Genomic DNA, 18,690 nt, shown 5'->3' with positions numbered 1-18,690 from the left:
GTGCCACATACCACAGGACACCTTCACAGGTCTTGTGGAGTCCATGCCTTGCATGGTCAAAACAGTTTTGTTGGCACAAGGGGAGGGGGACCTACACAATATTAGGCAGGTGGTTTTAATGTGGCTGTGTATATGGGTTATGTTGCCCTTATCTAATTTGCGAACGAGACAGGTGTGCACCACAATAAGCTAACTGGTGCCGTGCACGGAATTGTTATGGCTGCCACTTGTAAGAAATTGTTAAGCCACATATATGAGGTCTCTTGGATCCTCTGCTCCCATTTTTGATATATTTTACAGGTAATGTGAGGCATTCCTAGGTGTTTACTTGGTGCAATCACGAACGATCTGCACTTCTCAAGCCGCGCATGCGCACTGATGAATATGAACTGTGCATGTGCAAAATGGCCACCAGCTATAGTATAAGTAATAAATGCACATATAGGGGAATTTTTTCTCCTGATAAAGTCTCTAGTAGACGAAACGTGTTGAGGTCATTACATGTTATATATTTCTCAAACTTTCTCTGTATCCAATATTGGAATTGAACCACCAGTAATTCAATCTTTTGTTTTCTGACTCCACTGAGTGGTGATCAGGGGAGGGGTGGCAAATTTTAGCCCGGGGGCAAGACTCTATTCAACAGCCTATTAGGAACATTTTAAAGGTAAAAAAAAGGCTAGTGGCCCCGTGATCCAGCCCAAGGTAGCCCAATGTGCCGCCCAGCCCAGCCTGCCCCTGGTGGTGACTAATGACAGTGAGTACTGGTATAATTACACCTTGATAAAACTTTGATTCTTTTATTTTTTGTGAATGTGCAATTTTTATATTATTCAATAAATTTGTTTTTATGAAAAGATACTATATGGGATTTCTCATTCTTTATATCTATGTATTGTGTGAACTAGACAAGCAATATTGAGCCAACAGGAACCTGTACAGATAAGCAAAATAATTTATATTTATCTGGTACACATAGTATATGTGGTTTGGTGTGATATAACTCACTTATCGGTGTGACAATATCACACTATTTTTGGTTATCCTTTTCTTATCTTTACGGGTACAGATGACTGGAGAAAGCATATATGGTTCAAGCTGAATAACCCAGGATTCATGTGTTTTGAGCTTTGTTGGAATACAGATCTGGTACACATCTGTGACACCTACTGGTTTTTGGAATCACTCTCCTGAAAATACTACACTATATATTTTATATATATATATATATATATATATATATATATAATCATCTATGTCATGTATAAAATACATTTTAAGTAACATGCAATAACTTAGTTCTTCAGTTCTGGTATCTTTAAGTCAAACAATATATATAATATAGATATAATATAGATATTTAGAAGTCAAATAAAATATATATATATATATATATATATATATATATATATATATATATATATATATATATATATATACATATATATACATTATATATTATATACGTGCTTGGGCGCTCACAAGTATATGTAGGTTAAGAGACCAGTGGAAGTATTCAAAAAGTAAGACTTCCCCAGCTGGATAATATATAACACATAGTGTAGTATTTTAACACTTCAATATCCTCCACCCAGAAGAGCATTAAATTCCAAAGAATAACGATTTTTCTTGTACAATAACTGGTGTTCAGTTCCTAGTGGTGCAGTTGTCTCTGGAAACCAGTGAACCACGTGTAGGTGAATGGGGTAACCCCCTTATATAATGTGCTTACTTAAAAGCTTCTTGTATTATCGCGTTGTATTCTCTACATTGATCTTCACAGAGTCTTCCTTCAGTATATAGCTCCCAATATGGAAATGTGAAAAAAGACCTAAAAATATCTACTGCATTATTCTTTATTACACCGATACCAGATATTTAAAAATACACTCACGTTCCATATAGATAAAAAGTGGTGCACAAATAAGTACCATCTACATAAATATAGGGTGGATGACCCTACCACAAAGCTCACACGAATAGACACGGAGGAAGGTAAAGCTGAAATTAGTCCCGGAATTCCTCCTTCCAATCACCAACCAAGTGAACGTCCTGGTCAGCCAGGAATCACCACAGTGACCAACGCGTTTTGACTCCTCAGATTTGAGTCTTTCTCAATGTTACTAACTGTCTGACTTTATAAAGTGTATAGCAGCCAATAAAGTGCCGCCGTGGAGACAAAGATCCTGTACGGAAGTCCTCGCTTAACTCGCAATGAGGCTTGAAGGAAATTCAAAGTGAGGCTGCATTCTTTTAGATGGAGTCAAAAATGAGGTTTGGATTTAGAAACAGATTTAATGCATATAAATACCAAAACGAGGCTTGGACTTAAATAAAAGAAAACTAATACACGCAAACACATTCAGCTCCAAACCGAGGCTTGGACTTAGATGGAAACAGGGCTAAAACATAAAGACCTCAAGCACTAAAACGAGACGTGGGCTGGAATATGGCAGAGCTAATACTTACAGCTATGTTGAGCTCCAAAACGAGGCTTGAACTCAATATTAAACGGATTTGTTTATGATACTATAAAAACTAAATAAGGCATAAATCTAAATAAAACTTTTCTATAATAAAAAAAAAATTAACTTCTGAAATGAAGTTTTGGCTTGAATTTAAACAGAACTATACATGATATGAATTTTGAGAGTTTTGATCCAAATATAAACATAGCTCTCTAAACATTCTTATTTATCCCAAAAACAAGACTTGAGAAGCTAATACAAAAATGATGTATCGGACATGTACAGGAATAAAACACACATTCATCAACACTATTTCCAGCGATACAATAGAGTCACAATATAAATATTTTTACTTTGTCACAAGTCACCCTACCAGTTACCAGAACCTGTCGTTGATGAGAGCTTCATCTTTAGCAACCTCCTTTCCTATAGAACCAGATGTGTTTGCCGGTGCTCGGTTGTCCCCAGGGCTTAATCTCGAGTAGTGGTAACTTAATTCAGGTAAGTGGGCACCACAGAGGACTACGCAATGAGATGTTGAGGTGAGATCTCTATGGCAACTGGGATGCAGGAAGCACCAGGACCAAATTTAGCAGGTATATGGAGTTTGCAACAGGATGCAGTACCAACCTTCACCAGTATAACAGATTGGCAGTGCAGAGTAGAGGATGGTATAATACCAGATGTGGACTGTGTAGAGTTGGAGCTAGAGAGCAACACAGTACAAGGGAAGGTGCTGGAGCAAGATCGAGCTGTAAATCAGGACTGTGAAACACTGCTGACACAGATGAGTTCAATGGAGTGGATAGCAAAAATAAAATGTAATAAAACCCCAAAAATGAAAGTGCATAAGTTGTGTAAAAAATGAGAACACAATGATATGTGGAGTTTATAATTACCTATATGTAATGCCAAATGATGCCATTAGTAAATATCTATTATACATTCTAATCTATTAGTTTGCAAGTAATTACCTTTCTGTATAACAATTGCTTTCCATATCTAGCAATCACCTTTGATAAATGAAACACAGTTTTTATTAGTGTATTCATATGAATTATAAGAATGTCAAATGTTTATCGTGATTATATCATAACTGAGTTGCCCTGTATCAGATAAGAGCTAAACAATCCATAAGGAGAATTCTCTTTGATTCCCTCTTGAGCTCCTGATGGAGATCTCCTCCTCTCAAACCCATCTTGATCTGTTCCATGACAAAGGCCTGTAGTGATCTTGGATCACAGTCATGGCACTTCATAAAGTGCCTTTCAACATATGTTAGTTGTTTTAAATTATCTTTGTTTCTCTTGACTCTCTTTATGTTGCCTACATGCTCCAAAATTCTATATTTGAGTGACCTGCCTGTCATGCCACCATAGTTTAAGTTACAGGGGCAGGTTAAGCAGTAAATAATATTCGGAGAGCTACAATTTATGAATCCTTTGATTTAACTCTCAAGAACCGATCTTTATACTCCTTTGTTTGTATCATAAATTGGCATGCCCGGCACACGCCATATTTGAAAAAACCCATTGGTCTATTAGAAATTCTCTTTTCAAATGGTGAGACACTGTGGACTAAATGAAACCCCAAATTCTTAGATCTACACCATGTCATAGAGATCCTATCCTCTAACACTTCTTAGAGGTCATCATCAGACTTTAGGATGTTCCAATGTTTCTGGAAGATATTGGCTATTTGCTGTTCACTGACCTTTCTGCTTTTCGTACAAGCCTAGATTTCAGTTCATTTGATCTTTGAGCATAGATGTTATCATCAGAACAATTTTGTCCCTAATTAATTCTCCCTTGGGTATCGCCTGAATTACTGCTGGAAAATTAGAATTTATAAAATGTAAGAAGCTGTTGATGTCTCTGCTATGTGTACTGTCAGTGGCTTCACTAGGCAGGCACAAGATGGCTGATTATCTTCTGCTTAGTTATTTTATGTATAGAGGAAGTGAATCTGCATGATACAGGGGGTTGGGTAGTGTTATGTGGCTGCGGGGGCTCACTGTACCATTATTAACCCTGGCACATCACTCATTTAAAATTTTCACTTGTGCAGTGTCAGAGGCTGGGAGACACTGTGACAAATGGAGCCCATCACTGACCAGGCTTGTAGAACAATCCCTGCACTAGTCTGACTTACTATAACCGGATCACTCTGAACAAGTCTTATTGCAAAGGTGAAATGAAAAGAGTCAATACTACTGAACTTTTATATTTCAGATCCCCATAAGATGGAGCAAAGTTTTGCACCCCTGTAGACACATCTTGACCCACTTAGCCATGGGCATACCATATAAATGAGAGCTTTTGTACAAAAATGACATCACAATATTGCATTTAGACCGTGGGACACATTTTTCAAGATTCATAATCAATCCCCAATGGCAAAGTATTACAGATTACAGGATTATTATATGAACTCACACCTTCAATTAGAGAGTATGAACAAACATACTGTAACAGTGTCTCAGATCCCACATTATATCTCCAACCCATTGCCAGAATTATATATTACTCAGTACCCAATATATCAAGGTAATCTTGTTTTAACTGTGTACAGTGTGGACGATATCTGGTAGATAAAATAGTTCCACACATGAGTGATCAAATTTTGTGTAAATATATTATGCTTAGTTTAATTTACATTAATAAAATCAACTGTTTTTACAATATAAAGAGTACTGCAGCTCCTTGTTTCATGTCCAATTGCTTTTCTCCTATGTGATATTCAAGACCTGATTTGTTTGTAAACCATTTTCATTACTCAGAACATGGATATGGTTTGTTATCTGATGCTCAAAAGGATTTGATTTGTATCCGAAACATTTCCCAAACTCAGAACATGGGAATGTTTTCTCATCTGCATGGGTTCTCTGATGTTTGATAAGTTTTGAGTTCCATGGAAAACATTTTCCACACTCAGAACATGGAAATGGTTTCTCACCTGTGTAAGTTCTGTGATGTTTGACAAGGTTTGACTTCTGTGCAAAACCCTTACCACACTCAGAACACGGAAACGTTTTTTCCCGTGTGAATTCTCTGATGTTTGACAAGTTTTAATTTCTGTGAAAAACATTTCCCACACTCAGAACATGGAAATGGTTTCTCACCTGTGAGTTCACTGATGTCTAATAAGTTTTGATTTTACGGCAAAACATTTCTCACATTTAGAACATGGAAATGGTTTCTCATCTGTGTGAGTTTTCTGATGTTCAACAAGATTTGATTTGTATACAAAACATTTCCCACACTCAGAACATGGGAATGGTTTCTCGCCTGTGTGAGTTCTCTGATGTTCAACAAGTTTTGATTTCTGTGTAAAACATTTCCCACATTCAGAACATGGAAACGGTTTCTCACCTGTGTAAGTTCTCTGATGTGTAATAAGTTTTGATTTCTGTACAAAACATTTCTCACACTCAGAACATGTAAAAGGGTTCTCAGCTATGTGACTTTTCTGATGTTTATGAAGAGATAATTTAACTGTACAGCTTTTCCCACCCTCAGAACATGGAAATAATGTATCATCTGTATGAGCTGTACGATGTGTAACAATATCTATGTTATCAGGATTACATTCCTCATGATTAGAGAGTTCAGATAATTTATCTCCACTGTAAAGTATTGGATATATATTTAGGGTAATTGGGTTCTCTCCTGTAGAATCTTGAGTAATGTTGTTATCTTCCATTTCAAAATCTGTAGATAAAATCAGTTGCTCCCCCAAGATATTCTTGCGTTTACATCCATCTGCTGAAAGTAAAATAAATGTAAGGAAGGACATTGAGCTGCAGATTACAATACCCAAAATTTTCAAACTATGAGCGAGTTGTTCAGTTGTTTAATTTCAATTTGCAATTGACGAACACTTCATTACAACTATAAAAGCGCATTATCAAGCACATTGCTTAGATGCAGTCATAATTGGAATTCTTGTAATGACTCAATAAACAAAATATATGACTCTTTACTGTAATACATTTTATTACTCACCTGTGCCGATATCTGTAGGGATTTTCTCCTCCTTACACTGCTGATCACCCCTCACATACGTCTCTTCCTCTCCCTCTATAATTTTTATTTTAATATCAGTCAGGACGTCATCCTAAATAGCCCACAAAAGAATGATCATTTTTTAGTCAAGTTTTTTTATTGGTATTTCAAAACAGAACATAAAGAAAATAATTATTTCTGAATAAACGTGATAGATATAAATCACCAGGTGTGACACATTACATCAAAGATTAGTAAATTTCCAATACTTATGCAGGTATACAAAAACATACAGAATAATATCAAGACTGACAATAATACAGTATATATCAGATGGCATGGGTCCCCATGGACTCATGGGCACCCCTGATCATCATCATCATCTATTTCTTTATATTACGCCACTAATTCCACAGCGCTGCACAGAGAACTCACTCACATCAGTCCCTGCCCCATTGGAGCTTACAATCTAAATTCCCTAACATACACACACAGACCAAGAGAGACTAAGGGCAATTTAATAGCAGCCAATTAACCTACCAGTATGTTTATGGAGTGTGGGAGGAAACCAGAGCACCCGGCGGAAACCCACGCAAACACGGGGAGAACATACAAACTCCACACAGATAAGGTCATGGTTGGGAATCAAACTCATGACCCCAGTGCTGTGAGGCAGAAGTGCTAACTGTTAGGAACCCCTCCAGCCAGTACAGCAAAACCCGGAGTCTGCTCCGAAAGTCCGGTGTTCACTGTTGGGACAGACTTGGCTGCAGACAGAGGGTTGTGAGATGTCCACTTGCTGGGGAGAACCCAGGAATAGAGTTACAGAGGCCGTAGAGTAGGAAGTGCAGGAGCGAGTCCAGTGAGACACCGAGTGGATGGTGTCAAGACTGATATATCACTCATTGCCACTGGAATAAATAAGGAACAGTTGATAGAGAAGTCCCCTGATCCACAATGGTTTCTGTACCGGTACTTGTCCGGAAAGGAACGGAACTTACAGTGATAGGTAAAGTTGATGAAACTGAACGTAGGCAGTAGCCAAGGGTAACTACAACCCACAGTACCGGTGAGAGTCTAGAGATTTTAGGGAAATAGTTCTTAGGCGATTGCCAGGGGTAACTGCAACCCTCAGTACCGGTGAGAGTACGGAGATTTAGAGGTACAGTTCTTAGGCAGTTGCCAAAGGCAAGAGGGGGCTGGACTGTTTCTGCATTATCCACAAAGAACTCTTCCCACAAGGCAACCAGATCAGGTCCCTTGCCCATTAAAGGTAACTAAAAGGGTTCAGGTTCCAGAAAGATTGACCCCCTGGTAATGGCAAAGTCTACAGACAATATAAGAGGGGAATGGTCGCAGAGTTGTATCAGTCTTTCTAATGTAAGATTTTGGCTATGAAGGCACAGGGAGGTGCCCCGGGTGGAGCCGCCTAAGAAGGGATGCGATGAGCTTGCTCCACTGCGAACTGAGCCGTAAAGGAATCCTTCCCAAAAGCTTGAATTAACCATTTCTCCAAGAAACATTCAGTACCAGGCCCCTCCACTTATTCAGGTAGCCCCACAAAACGAGTATTATTGCATCAGAGACTCCCCTCACTATAAGAAAGCGTCTGCTTACATGCCAACATCTGAGCTTCCAAATTATCAATTTGACCCTTCATAGGTGCTGTAGCATCTTCTAGAGTCTCCGCTTCAGCCACTCACTATTGGATTTGTTGCATATCATGTCTGAAAAGGGAAAGGTCGGCCAGCTGTAGAAGCTGCTGCAATGTGACCTTAGGGTAAGTAGGTGAGGTTGGTGCATTAGGAACAATGGTAGTTTGGGAGGGCACAGATAATGGAGTTTCTCCAGAACTGTCAGTGGGTGTAGAGGAATAGGCAAACCGGTCAAGCCATCCGGCCAGAGCAGCATGATCATATAACGAGGAAAATACATCCCAATATAGAGGAATGGGTATAATAATAGTGTTGTATTTCATGGATAAACACTTGTATGAAAGTCTTACCATGAAAGTACCCAAGGCAGGATCATAGAACAGAGTCAAGATAGTATAGACACCACTTCTAAAAGGCAAACTGGATAATCCAGATATGGGAATGAGGTTCAATAAATGAGCTAATGACTGTCTCACAGGAGTAATATATATTAGATGTCAAGTGCCAGGATGTTATCACAGCACAAACAGGCAAGATAGCATAAGTCAAATTACAGCCACTGTGTGAGGTACCTGCATGCACTCAGAGCCTGAGGCCCAGCTGTTGGGGATCCAATCTGTATCTCAGGATGGAAGGCTGACTTGGAGCAACAGAACTGTGCAGCATGAGGACAAATCGCTGCTCTCTATGGTGGAAAATAGGGCACTACCAAGACGTCAGCCCAGATTACAGGACAGGAACAGAAAATGTCCATCCCCAGCTCCCAGGGCAGAGGGGCATAGTCTACAGCATTGTCATGTACTCGAGTCGCACACAGTAAAGGGAAGAGCCTGAGCAAGTGTCGGCACCCGACGACCTGACAGTGATGGGTAAGTATGGTGATCTGTCTCACCACAGCAGGGGTCCCTGGGGTGTCCGCACCAACAGTCAGCGCCGGCAGCACGGAGAGGCAGAAGCGCTGTCCACCAAGGAGTCAGGCTGCAGCGGGTCCGCTCAGATAGCAGCCTCCGCACACCAGGCTGGGGTCTCGAAGAGCAGCGCGGCAGCCGCGGATCAGGAGAAGTACCCCAGAGGATGCCAAGAGGGGTAAGTAAGCTCCAGGACTAGACAGAGTCCAAATAAACCAGCAAACTCAAAATGGAGGATAAATGCAGGAATTTTAGGATGGAGAACGTAGCAAGCATACTTGTACTCCATGTATGTCCAGGACACGACCCCTTTAAGAATATTATATTAAATAATATCTGATTTAATAATGTGAGATGAAACAGAAGAATATGAGAGTATAAGATCAACGCTGTTTTTTACAGATAATATAATAAAATCACTTTGGCATTTAGGTATTTGGCAAGACCCTAAAATGTCATCTACCTGAAACTCCTGTGAATAAAGAGGACAGAGATATCTCTCTGGGGTATTTCTGTTACTGGATCCATCTGTAGGAAACACACAGTGACTGATTACATTGTTTATACAAGGAGAATATGTGACTCTTGTCTGTAATAAGTGTTTATTACTCACCTATGCTGATTTCCTCCTCCTTACACTGCTGATCACCCCTCACATACGTCTCTTTCCTTCCCTCTATAAATTCTAATTTAATACCAGTCATGACGTCATCCTAAACAGCCCACAAAACAATACAAATATATTTAATAATAACTGATTTAATCATTTATGATGAGACAGAGGAATGTCAGTGTATATGACTCACACAAGTATTTTTTTTACAGATCATATATTGGGAAATTCACTTAGGTATTTGGCGAGACCCTAAAATGTCACCTACCTGTGGAATACTGTGATTTTCCTCTGTACAATCCTGTGAATAAAGAGAACACGGACATCTCTCTGTGGTATTTGTGTTACTGGATCCATCTGTAGGAAACATACACTGAGTGAATACATTGTTTATATGTGATTCTCAGATGATGTGTATCTAGGTGGCCTTCAAAACTGTTCTCTCCCCTACAATAAATGAAAATCTCCTCTTACCCAGTGATTTGAGAATCCAGTGATTCTCCATCATTACGTCTTTGAAAAGACTCTTCTGCAATCTTAAATACGTCCACTCCTGCATGGATAAATAGACAGTGACATCCTAACACTTTATAGGAACCTAATACACCCAATGATACAGTCATCACGCAGACACATCCCCTGGTGTTACTGTATTATGTCACATTCCCAGCAGTCACCTCTCCAGTCACCAGCGGAATGATCTTGTTGATCAGTTCCAGGATCTTCTAGTCATTGTTTCCCTCATATATCAGTGAGTGAGGTGGAGGAATCGTGATGGGACTCTGGGTCCTGCTCAATACTCCTGACACACTTGAGGGTGGCCCACCAAATCTCTTTATTACTACGGTGTAATCCTGTGAAATGAATTGGATAAAAAGATAAATGAAGCTCCATGTATTTGGAATTTTTAGGGGTTAACTACAATACAATAATAGTATATTTTACAAATACAACCAATATCCTATATGTAACTGTTTCATATATACATGAAAGTAGAGTGTATATAGCATTTACATCTACTGCAGCTCAGTGAGCTCACCTATCACCCAAACCTTCAGTGGGTTCACCTTTAAAGACAAGTTTAAAGTGGGTTCTTGTAGTAGACAGAGGACTCAGAATGGCCAACCTACGGAAGATAATAGGAGAAGTAAGTGCTAGATACATTCTACTAGACAGTCCATATAGGAAACACTTACATGTAGGACAGGGGTTGGATTTATAAAACTAGCCCTTCTTGTCCATTTTGCACATTTAAAAAGTCCAGGAAAGTGGAAACATTCTATAATCTTAAAAAATTACAACTAAAAATACAGCAAAACCTGTAACTCATTTTAATCAGAGTTGGTATTTCAGCAGTTTGAACAGTGTAGTAAATCGTACAACTCCAGTGAGTAAAACATAACCTAGTACAGACCCGTTGGGGTTGCACTAATTTAAAAATCAAAATCAAATCCTAATTTTAATAAAGTATTCACTACGCTAATATTGAAACTGAGTAAAAGACCCACAATCCATGGCCTCCTATGGCCCTATCACGCTACTTAATTTGGATATTAAGCTGCTGGCTAAAATCATGGCCAGTCGTTTACAGTCTATTCTCCCATCACTTTTAACCGACCACCAGCTAGAATTTGTGACAGGTCGTCACTCGGTGTAGGGCATATGTACAGCGATCACAGAGGTGGCCTCCTCGTCCTTACAATATCCTTCCAAGAATATACTACTTAGCCTGGACGCCAATAAGGCATTTGATGCAGTATCCTGGCCCTATATGTATGAGGTACACAAACGTGGGGCATTCAGAGAGGATTTCACTGCTCTGATAGGGCCTGAGTCATTAAGGAACGTATCTCTGTTATTTGTGTGTATCATACGCATTTCCCTTCTGCGCATGCCCAGAACGAGGACACTCGGCCGTCAACGAAAGCAAGTCCGCTGCGTATGCCAACGCAAATGACAGTTACGACGGTCTACGGTTCTTCTGAGATTTCATATTCCACATATGTATTGTACGCATCCTGCAGTGTCTGGTCTAGTACAGCAGAGTGACCCTACGCCCATAGTCATCACCACACGTATCCTGAGATCCGCTCCTTGCCGACTCCAGGAGTACGCAGAGATGATTTACGTAACGTTGAGAACAACTGCACGATGCGCTCTGTATGCTGCCTTAATGACTCAGGCCCATAAGCTTTTTCTATTCTTGCCCAACCACCTCTCTACTAATCAATGGCCTGATTGGAGAGGCGGCACACATGACGAGGGGTACACGTTAGGGCTGCCCCATGTCACCCTTACTCTTCAACCTAGTACTTGATCCTATGGTTGAGACCTACATACTGTATTTCGGGGCATCCGTGTTGTATTTATCAAGCTGTCCGTTTGATAAATCCCTGGCATTATACCTGATCCTTGCTTTACCTGACGCTACTTGGCTAGAAACATAGCAATTAAATTGGCGTAAAGCACTATCCCATATCTAGGTATAGAACTTTCTAAGAACCTTGGTCTCTTCTATCAACATCATATCTCGAAAGTTGTTGGGAACCTAGTAACGAGGTTCAGGGCTGGGGTCATCTTTGTCTTTACTTAATGGGTAGAGCAAATTTACTTAAGATGAAATCCTCCCCTAGACTTGTAGAGTATTTCAAAACTTCATTTGGGGGGAAAAAAATCAAGAATTGGGCTATTGAAACTTTAACAACCCAGGACTAATGCTGGATTTCATTTGGCCAATATAGAACTCTATAATCAGGCTGCTCAACTTCAGTACCGGAGGGATTTGATACAAGGGTCTGACACCTATGCGGATGCCTCACCAGAACAAAATTTTCTCCCTGGCCTAAAATTGACTGCTTTCTTACATCTACATGACCACAACGTATCAGCGACAGTTCTTGACAACCACCATTTTATGTCCACTAGAAAATTGTGGCACATCATACATACATTGAAACTAAAACCTTACTTATCTATCCATCTTCCTCTATTTGGGAACCCTAGTTTTTAGAATGGAGAGGCTGCCTAGCTATTCACTATCTAGAATGACGCGGGGGTTAGAACGGTGGGGCAGTTCCTTACTCAATCTAAGAAACCCTTGACTTTCCAACAAACAGGGAACCTGCACGACGTGATTAGACCATGCAACCTAGACTTTTACAGACTCACATTATGCAAGTGTAGTGACCAGACCATTTTCTCAACAGGATTGGGACCCACCCGCTCTACTATGATACATTGAAAACGGGATTGGGACAATGGATGGGACGCTTTGTACCTACTAATTTTTTACTTCTTTACAGCTCACAGTGTGTGTGATGGGACCTGTTTTATTCCTTGTTATATATCACTATATAGATTATTATCCTTTCTATAATATTCATCCATTATAAACAGTGCGTGTGCTGGGAACTGTCTTATTACTCTTTATATATCACTATATAGATTATTATCCTTTATATAATAATAATAATAATAATAATAATAATAATAATCACCCATTATAAACAGTGTGTGTGCTGGGAGCTGTCACATCCCTCTGCATATATAGTAATTACAACATCCCTCTCCTCTATATAATAATAATCTCCCATTATAAACAGCATTTTATATGAGCTGTAATGTCTCCCTATACAGACTCCTCTGTATAATAATCCTTCATATCTCTGCTCTCAGCATAATAATAATATATTGTTAGAAGATATTACCTCAGCCTTGTACAGGTCCTGGATGTTGTTGTTATATATGAATTAGTTAAAGCTGCTCTCCAGGTTGTAAAATGGCTCCTGCAAGTGTATGTGACCACGCCCCCTCTAGAACGTCACTGGTACATAACTGTATCAGCTGTATTGTGTCTGGGAGACTAAGGGAAAATGGCCGCCGCTGTTCTACATTAAGGACAATGCAGTAATAGCTTATTTTACTCTAGTGATAACATTGCTGCTAGTCAGCTATATGCTACGTTCATTACTAGCTGTTAGAAGCTAAATCCCTTTCAGATAATTCTGTGACATCACGAGGTCATGTGACTGCTGTAGTCACATGGTACACAGTGCAGGAGCTGCTGCTGGATAACTTCCTGTTCCTGTGTAGTGGAGGAAAGGTAAGAAGTAGTGATGTGATGGGGAGGGGACATGTGTGACTAAAGGTGCTGGGCAGAGAGGGGACATGTGTGACTAAAGGTGCTGGGCAGAGAGGGGACATGTGTGACTAAAGGTGCTGGGCAGAGAGGGGACATGTGTGACTAAAGGTGCTGGGCAGAGAGGGGACATGTGTGACTAAAGGTGCTGGGCAGAGAGGGGACATGTGTGACAAAAGGTGCTGGGCAGAGAGGGGACATGTGTGACTAAAGGTGATGGGGAGGGGACATGTGTGACTAAAGGTGCTGGGCAGAGAGGGGACATGTGTGACTAAAGGTGCTGGGCAGAGAGGGGACATGTGTGACTAAAGGTGCTGGGCAGAGAGGGGACATGTGTGACTAAAGGTGCTGGGCAGAGAGGGGACATGTGTGACTAAAGGTGCTGGGCAGAGAGGGGACATGTGTGACTAAAGGTGCTGGGCAGAGAGGGGGACATGTGTGATTAAAGCATGTGGGCAGAGAGGGGACATGTGTGACTAAAGCATGAGGCATGTGAAGGAGAAGTCTCTTCCCCACACGGCCCCTCCTCAAACAACAATAACCTGACAACACTTGCTAACTTTTCTCAGATATTCCCCATGACACGTATTACATGATCTTTTCCCTGACAGGCCTCCTGCCCACAATCGTGTCTCACTGCTGCCCACCAGCTTTTACCTCACAGGCCCCGCTGCCTCAATCCTGACACCTCTCTTACTTCAAAATGAAAGAGGCGCCTTTTATTTGAAAGAGGAGTAGATCCTTAGCAGTGAATGAGATAATAATACAGAGATCATTGTTGCCATAGATGTTGGGGTTTTCTTTTTTTAACTGTATCTAGTCAGAGTTTAGTTAGATGATATTATCATTACAGGCCATTAATATAATTGCTTTTGTCACAAACTGTACATAAGACACCTCAATTATCTCACAAAAATAACAATACATCCAGATTTCAATGCACTGTTTTTAGGTGGCGTACTTCAGCCTTCTCACTTATCCATAACTAAGTTTTGGTATACTTCAGGCATTAATTGGGGATACCAGGAACCACTGTAGTATATTGTAGGGAACAGGCGAAAGGGCCATTTAAGACATCCTAGAAGTTCACCGACACTCCTCCTGCTCTATACTCTTCTCTCCTGTTAGGCCTTCAGTTTAGATTAAGTGCCCCCCCCCCCTTCACAATGCTGGGTAACTCTGCGGGACCTAGGTATAGACGCTACAGATGTTCCCAGGTAGTGATTGCAGGAATGGCCGTCACTCAGGGCCGGACTGGGACTAAGAATCAGCCCTGGCATTTAAATTACACAGGCCCACCTGAGGCCCAGTAGGAAAGAAATTGTGTGCCGCCGCACAGCGGCGCCGCCGAAAAGGGCGTGGCCACATTGTGGTGTGGGTGTGGCCAACATGGGGCATTGATACATACATTATAATAAAACATTACATTTATCACACCCTCCCATCCACATCACGCCATCTCCCCAGACACATTATGACACCCCCAGCCCACTGTACTTATCTATGCTTCTGGTGCTGCTGACATCCATCAGCATAGAGTGAGCAGGGAAGCTCTTAGTCTCACGAGATTACCACATCTTGTGAGACTTAGAGCTCCTCGGCTTGCTCTGCAGGCTGTGTCCTGTCCAGGGACTGGGAGCAGCTATCCGCTCATTCCTCCTAACCAGAGCTGGATTAACGCTCGGTGGGCACGGGGTATTTAAGACAGGGGGTCCCTATTATGTAACATGGTTATCATATTAGACAAAATGTTAGACAAATACACAGGCAATACTGTGTGCAATACTGTTAGTTGCACGCAGCTTTGCCTTCACAAGCAGTACAGTGTGAAGTGGGACTTACCTCCCAACTGTCCTTGTAGTCGGACCAAATCTCACTAAACGAGACAGTCACCAAAATTTGGGAATTCCCCACCAGTGTTCTTGTCACTTTCACCACCTGTGGCTGCTGGTGTCTTTAGTAGCTGCTTGTCTGGATCCTCGAATGCTGGAGGCCCTATTTTGAAAAAAAAAATGGGTACATGTAATTTAGAAACCTCCAACCAGCCCTGGGGGTAAATGTATCATACCCCGGTTTTCTCAACTCGCGGGAGATCGTAGTCTTCGCAGCTTAAATTTAAAGCGGCGCTGCCTTGTAAAGGGAGGTTTCCCTTTACAAGGCAGCGCCGCTTTAAATTTAAGCTGCGAAGATGCCGATCTCCCGCGAGTTGAGAAAACCGGGGTATGACACATTTACCCCCCGGTGTTTAATCAATGCAACCCATGTTTTATAATTAGGCCTCCCTCCAGACTAAACATTAAAATACTAGCATTCACGTTTAATAAACCTATATACCTCCCTCCAAACAACCCCAACAATAAATTAAATCGCATTTACGTTTAAGAAATATACCTATTTCCCACAACCATCACTGTCATTAAATAATTCCTATTCACATTTAAAAATAGACGTTATTTTTTTCCCAAACAGCCCCACTTTCAATTAATAGCCCCCAAAACATATTATGCCACAATAGTGCCCCAGTTCGTACAATAGTACGCCCAAATGATATTTGTCTCTTATTTCCCCCCCCAGTGGCATACTGTTTCTTATTATTCCCCCCTTCCCCGAGTGGCATACTGTCATGTCTCTTATCCCCCCCCCCCAGTGGCATACTGTCATGTCTCTTATTCCCCCCCCAGTGGCATACTGTTTCTTATTACCCCCCCCCCCAAGTGGCATACTGTCTTGTGTCTCATTTCCCCCCCCCAGTGACATACTGTTTCTTATTATTCCCCCCCCCCCTCCCCGAGTGACATACTGTCATGTCTCTTATTCCCTCCCCCCCCCAGTGACATACTGTTTCTTATTATCCCCCCCCCCCAGTGGCATACTGTCTTGTCTCTTTTTTCCCCCACCGTGGCATCCTTTCACTTCTCCCCATTTTCTATGTACAATCCTCCTCCCCCCCTTTATTGTACTCACCTGCATGTCTCTACTCGTTTCCGCTGTCGTCTGCCTTTTTCTGCTGTCCGCTCCTCTGACAGCTGCAGGACCCGGCCAGGACATGTAGCGCTGCGCGCGACACATTTCCTCTGGTGGCTGGTTCCTGGGGAGGAGCCAGCCACCAGGAAGCCTGTCAGTGACAGGCTGTACGACTCTGACTGCCCTGGACGCGATCATGTGAGTATACAAATGCTCACATGATCGCTGCGCAGGGGAACGGACCGGCCCAACTGACCATCGGCCCTTCTGGCAAATGCCAGAAGTGCCAGATGGCCAGTCCGCCCCTGCCGTCACTGCTTCACAGTGCTCTGTAGTGCACAGTGCTGGAAGATAGGTTTAGCAAGTTGGAATGGCTACTTGTTAGTGTTGGGGCAGCTTCATGTTTCCTTAAGGGGCCTGGGTCAGGTGGGGGTTACTGGGTATATATAAGCCCCCACTGGGCACTGGATGTGTGGACGGTGAGTCCTTTTGTACAGCTACAAATGCATTTTTTCTTGTACTACAAAGCAATTTTTGTTACATACCATCCAGACTGCTGCAACCTCCATCTTGCTGTAATGATATCTTGGTACCCTACAGTCCATTCAAATAGTCGCTGCAGGAATAACCTCCCTACTCTCCATCATTAATTACTGTTCTGCTACTGAAATCATCTTGTTTTCCATTTTAATTATCTTTTCATTGCAAAAGTATTTAGAGCTGGCCAATCCATTTCCACCTGTTATATCTATTATCACAATCTGTACGTACCCACCCTCTGCTCACGTTGACGCTTTATTTTTCCTAGGTTACCTCTGCTCTCAGGACTGCGACCCTTCTTGAATGCTGCCCCTGGAAATCTTCACAGAATGTCTGTCTGTCATGTATGGTCTCTAACTGCAGGACCCTGCTGAAAGCTCATCTGTTTACCGGACAGTTCACATAGTGCTTGTGACTTACTTCTCCCAGAGCTGCGCTCCAGAGGGTAAAGGGACACGTTCTGGTGCGGACTGTTATGTGTTTTCTTCTTTAAAGTATCCGTTCATCAAGCGATATTAACGAAGGAGTACACAAGAAACATAATAAAAACAGTTTAATTATTTTATTTCTACTCCTGAACTTCATGTTATTATCCCACCTGATGAATTTAACGCGAAGACTGATAGCTGTGTTGTCTTGTTAGGATGAGGACCAGCAAGTGGAATATATAACCTGATATTGTAAATGGACGTTATCAGACATTTGTGTGCGCTGTTACATACTACAGACAGCTGAGCTTTGTAATATATATTTGAATATTTTGTAACCAATACATAATGTGATGTAAACAACATACTGAAAGCAGATTTTTTTTTTGTATATTTGAGAGTGAAGGGTTGTTATAAAGAAGTTATTTCTTTCACCATTAATATTACAGCATCTTTATTATTTTGCCTGCTATACTTTCTCCAAAACATCTCAATCTTTAGTATATCAAGTCTGTATTTTACCTGTAATTTCTATGCCAACCAAGGTTCTCCCCCAGCAGTGGAGGACCCAGGAGGGGGTGAGTGATCCAGGGGGCTGGCGGGACCACCACACTCATTGGGGTATATTTACGAAACTGTGGGTTAGAAAAGGTGGAGATGTTTGAAAGTAACACGGCCTGTGCACTATTACTGTTACTACGGTAATACTGCACATTATTACCGCTAGTGCGGTAAGTTTTAACGCTGTTTGTTTTGCTCAGGGAGCAGCAAGCAGACGTCCGGGTTCAAATTACTGTTATCAACGGTGATGGTGCACAAGCCGATTGAATTCCCCCCTAGGATGATCTTGTTGTTAGATGTGTACACATTCATATGAATTGTTAACGAGTAACCACAAGAGAAATTAGCTCTTAAAAGTTTGTCCTCGTATGTACATTTTATCAAAATAAAAAATAAATGGCTAAACTAATG

General features: G+C 41.3%; 1 pseudogene; it reads right to left on the bottom strand.

Annotated features, from left to right (window-relative positions):
- Nucleotides 1-5,099: 5,099 nt before the first annotated feature.
- LOC142112066 (uncharacterized) lies at nt 5,100-10,429 on the bottom strand (annotated as a pseudogene).
- Between the last annotated feature and the right edge of the window lie 8,261 nt (nt 10,430-18,690).

Source organism: Mixophyes fleayi, assembly GCF_038048845.1.
Source record: "Mixophyes fleayi isolate aMixFle1 chromosome 12 unlocalized genomic scaffold, aMixFle1.hap1 SUPER_12_unloc_1, whole genome shotgun sequence".
Classification (NCBI taxonomy): domain Eukaryota; kingdom Metazoa; phylum Chordata; class Amphibia; order Anura; family Limnodynastidae; genus Mixophyes; species Mixophyes fleayi.
Note: the sequence above shows the minus strand (reverse complement) of the source record. Positions and strands in the feature narration are given on the sequence as shown.